We start from the raw sequence: 5000 nt of genomic DNA, 5'->3' as shown, positions 1-5000 counted from the left end.
GGCCATATGTTGAACCCGGCAATTAAATGCGTGTGATGATTTAAGGGTTTATTGCTTTGCGAAGGTCCTCCTGTCACGATTTGAGCGCTTGGCAAATTGCTATCGGGAAAGTAACCGTTATATACCGTAAATGTGACAAGTGAGCTGCTGAGCAACAACAGCGTCGTCTAAGAAGTCTTAGGCTTTTAGCACGAGTTGCCTCAAGTCTTGTCCACGATCTTTCCCTTTTACCACAAGATCATAATGTTTCTGAAGGTGCAAGATGTGAAACTGATAATTCATATAAAAAACGCATATATTATTACATTATAGCTGAAAAAAGAGAAAAGAATAAAGAAAAATAGGTGTATCGAGCTGGATTGGTGAGTCAGAGCATCCGGTCAGCGACAACATCCCCGCGAGATGTCCCTTTCGGCCTCGTGACTTTATTCGAAGTCAGACAGCATCACGTGACATATCGGAGACAGCGAGGCAGGGCGGGTGTGTTGCATGGCAATTGGGCTAACTCCCTCGCGATATTAGCGGATTATTAGTGATGCGACGAGTACGAGCGGAGAGGAAGCGTTTGCGGGGCGGACAGATACGTCACTTCCCGGCGGTGTGTGTATGCGCGCGCGAGTGAGTGTGAGTGATCCTTGGTGCCCAGGCCAGAGTGCACAGTGACAAGCTGCTGACGCTGCACTACCAAGAGAAGCTGTTTCGTATTAGCGTTCACATTCATCGAGTGCTTTCCCTGTTCAGCATTGGGGGACCTGTTGCCTGTCAGCGCGCGGGAAACGTGTCAAATTCAGTGGTGTTCAGTGTTGCATTCGAGAAAGTTTGAGCCGAAATGAGGGGTTATTATCGCCAGTGAGGTATTTATAGCATTGTCTCCGTGTTTGCTCTGTTGGTTAAGCGATTAGTCTTGGAGATCCACGGCTTTTGTAAAAGGGGATTTGTGGCGATGAAAATCATGACGTGCACTTTGGAACATCAGCGAACGCAAAACAAACGCGCACGCATATACACAACAGGCCTACATACGCTCACACACATACATGCACACGTACACACATACATACACATGAACATGAACATACAAACGGAGATACACATGCACATATACACTTATACATTTACACACATATACTCATATACTCATACACTCATATACATACTCATACACATACACATTAACATAAACATATGCACATGGGCATGCACATATACACATGGACAAACACATATACACATACACATGCACACACACGCATACACACGCTCACGCACACACGCTCACACACACATCACGCTCACACATAACACACACAACACACGCTCACACCACACACACACACCTCACACACACACACACCGCTCACCACACACCACACCACACACACCCGCACACCACACACACACACACCACACCACACACACACACACCACACACACACACACACGCTCATCACACACACACACACGCTCATCACACACACACACACACACACACACACACACCACACACCACACACACACACACACACACACACACACACACACAAACACACACACACACACAACACACAAACACACACACACACACACACGCATACACATAAATACACATGTACACCATACACACATACGCGCATACATCTTTCCGGATTTGAATATCTGCTGTTTATCCATTTACAAAAATTCAGTTCAAAATCGCTTCCCCACACGTACATCACTTTGTGCAGTGTAATTAATAACTACGATGTTCAGTAAAAGATATTGATTTCCGGTAAATCAACCGACTTCCTTAAAACGTGCCATTTATGGAAAAAAAAAGTTGTTTACTTAAAATAAACTGGTTTTACATGGGCTCACTAGCACAGTAGCGTCCTTGAGAGTTTTAGCGACGCCTGCCAGGGAATGCATGCAGCGCCACGCCCCGGCAGAGTCACCGAAAACACGGGCGTCCCTTGGTGTCGTGTGGGAGGGGGAGCTGGGGGGGGGGGGTTGTCCTCTCGTAGTAAATACTGCGGCTTACTCCACGCAGGTGTGTTTCGCAGGTGTCGGGAGGTATGAGTTCTTTACAGGTGATTCAGAGGGGGGGGGGGGTGCAGGTAGACGACCCGGACACTGAGTTACCCTTCGGACGAAAATAGATGGCCGTGTAAATTGGTTTCAGTTAGGACAACAATAAAGAAAAACTTATGTGCTTATCGGTGCATTATGAATGGGCGAGTGTATGGTGTTTCTTGTCTAAAAAAATCTTATTCTCTCATCTCTCTGATCAGTGATGTGTAAATGGCAATAGACTGGGCATATTTCGTTCAGATGTTCAGATAAATTCCGGCCTGAGCTTCTTTTACTGTTAATTTACTTGCTTTTCAGCGCGCGCGCGTTTTTTTTTATTTTTTTTTTTTTTTGTTTTTGTGTGTGTGTGTGTGTGTGTGTGTGTGTGTGTGTGTGTGTGTGTGTGTGTGTGTGTGTGTGTGTGTGTGTGGATAGATATTTAAATATAGATATAGATATTTTTACGGTAGGGTCATGTTTGAGCCGCCGTGGTTACAACGTGATACTTAATTGTAGTTTTCATGTGATGATCTTGGAGTGAGTACGTGGTAGGGTCCCCAGTTCCTTTCCACGGAGAGTTACCTTTTAGGTAATCATTCTTTCTATTTATCCGGGCTTGGGACCAGCACTGACTTGGGCTGGCTTGGCCACCCAGTGGCTAAATAGGCAATCGAGGTGAAGGTGAATATATATATATATATATATATATATATATATATATATATATATATATATATATATATATATATATATATATATATATATATATATATATATATTGTGTTATATATATATTATATATATACATATATATTATATATTATATATATAAGTTATTTATTTATTTATTTATTTATTTATTTATTTATATAGGTCTATATACACATATATATGTTTGTTTGTTTGTCGAATATATATGTTTGCTGTATATGCACATACATACACGTGCGTGCATTGTGTATGCATTTATGTATGTATGTATGTGTTCATTCCTTTTCCACCGTCCACTGCCCTAATTACTTATGATTCGTCGTCTCCGCTCTCCTTCTACCTCACCAGCATCGCGGAGGTGATCTCGCATTCGGCATCCCATTCTAAGCAGGGTGGAAGGAGCGACGAAGGGCCTCGGGAGGTGACACGGACATTGATGTATACCGAGGGAGGTGATGCAAGCCCGGCGGAGGAGGGGGAAGGGGGGGGTTGGGAGGTCGACGATACCTTTTCAGTGGTAGCTCATAGGTTGGCGAGCCCTTGGTTGTGTCGAGTGGGTTTTATGGGTTTGGCACGGTTTGAGGTTGGGTTTCCGTGGTCGTGTCTTAACGAGCGCGAGCGATACAAGCGGTGCGGGAATTTACCTTCATACTTCTAACATTTTCCTCTCTGGATGTTAAGGCGCGAAAGTGAGGTACATACAAAAACATGGAAATGAATTGGAAATCGAAGATCACTTTGAAGGAAATGCCTCGTAGAATCATGGTTGATGATATGATAGAGTGGCGATAATACATAGAGGATGGGCGGCTGGGACGTGGGGGCAGATGTGTGGGTATACGACGTGTAGCAGTGGTGGCGTGTGCGGTAATTCCCCATCCCTTCCGACCCCATGGTAGGAGGGCACGTTGCTGGGAGTAGGGAGGTGGGAGGTTTCGGCGTCAGTTTGTACAAGTCTCCGCCCAGAGACAGGTGAACTGTGCAGTAGGGTGAGCGCGCGTCCCCGCTTGGTGGCGAGAGTGTTTCGATATAGGTAGTTGTCGAGCATCTTCGGCTGTGCTTTCCTCCAAATATTCTGACCGTATAATTTAGTGAGATCGTGCAAAAAGTGCTTGCAATCTGATGGATACAATATGAACATGCGTGAAATGCTTTCGATACGAGACCCGGCATTAGTGTCACTTGGGGGGAACGTACGGAAGACGAAACTCGTGCAGAGAAAGCATAAAACCCTCGGTAAGCGTTGGCTGCTATTAGACCTACGGGAAAGCTTGGAGCGACGGCAACACAAACCCGAGAGTGAGGCGGGCGGGTGGGGCGGCAGTGTCTTGTGCAGCATATCAATGGAGAGGAGTTGCCGCTTTGAGCCCCGGGATAGATCTGAAACAGACGTCAATGTACGGGATGAATACATGCAACGGATGGGCTTTCTATAATCGCTGGGATTTGGTTTATGATGTTGGGTATTGCCGGATGTTGTTAGGCGAGATAGGATGTTGCATTTCAGATCGTTAATTGGACAGATGAGGAATAATCAGACAATTTTTCTGTCGGTTTTGCTGTGGCTATGTTGCACATTTTTTCTTACTTATACTAGTGACTACATTACTAACGTACCTATCAATATGGAGACACTGTTTTGCTATGTGGTAACAAAACGAAAAGTTTTGAATAGGTGCATCGATTTCTTTTAGCAGTTAGTGATTGCTTTGACATATTCTTGATTTCGACTTGACCAACCGGGAAAAAAGTCGCTTCCTTCCGCCTCTCGGGAGCCTCGCGAGCGGTCCCCAGCTGGTTCGTCGCCCGGGTGAAGCCTCAGATTCATGGTCGCTCTGTGTTCAATGGGGAAGGGTGTGGGATTGCCTAAGGTTTCAGGCATTGGGTGTCGATGGCTTTCGGTTCATGCTGGCATATTTTTTGTTATTCAAGTGACTAAGATATAGAAAAAATGATATTTATATATATCGTCAAGTTTTAGTAGAAAAACAAAAAAGTTTTTATAGAAGAATTGGAATAGCATATTCGTCTTAGATTCCATTCACAACTCGTCCTTTTGTTAGAATAGACGAAGCCAAGTTGACAAATAAGAGGATGTGTGTGTGTGAGGCAAGAAGGGCGGAGGTACCCACGGCAATAATGAGGTCGACCAAGCGTTTCGGTCATGTAAAGAGGCAGCACTCCGGGTCACCTTCCGGCGGAGGGCAGGTTGGGGGGGGGGGGGGGGCGAAGACGATCGGCAG

General features: G+C 45.1%; 1 protein-coding gene across 3 annotated transcripts in view; it reads left to right on the top strand.

Annotated features, from left to right (window-relative positions):
* The first annotated feature begins 533 nt into the window (after positions 1 to 533).
* LOC119573070 (ral guanine nucleotide dissociation stimulator-like) overlaps positions 534 to 5000 on the top strand; it is a 100776-nt gene continuing 96309 nt past the window's right edge. Inside the window, exon 1 of one of the 3 annotated variants that reach the window (XM_037920084.1) lies at positions 534 to 624. The gene's annotated coding sequence lies outside the window, so the exon portion shown is untranslated. Of the gene's footprint in view, positions 855 to 5000 lie in introns of all 3 variants that reach the window. The other 2 variants (XM_037920085.1, XM_037920081.1) reach the window with 2 other exon arrangements.

Source organism: Penaeus monodon, chromosome 5 (assembly GCF_015228065.2).
Source record: "Penaeus monodon isolate SGIC_2016 chromosome 5, NSTDA_Pmon_1, whole genome shotgun sequence".
Classification (NCBI taxonomy): domain Eukaryota; kingdom Metazoa; phylum Arthropoda; class Malacostraca; order Decapoda; family Penaeidae; genus Penaeus; species Penaeus monodon.
The sequence above is the reverse complement of the archived record's forward strand: the minus strand, read 5'-3'. Positions and strand labels throughout refer to the sequence as shown.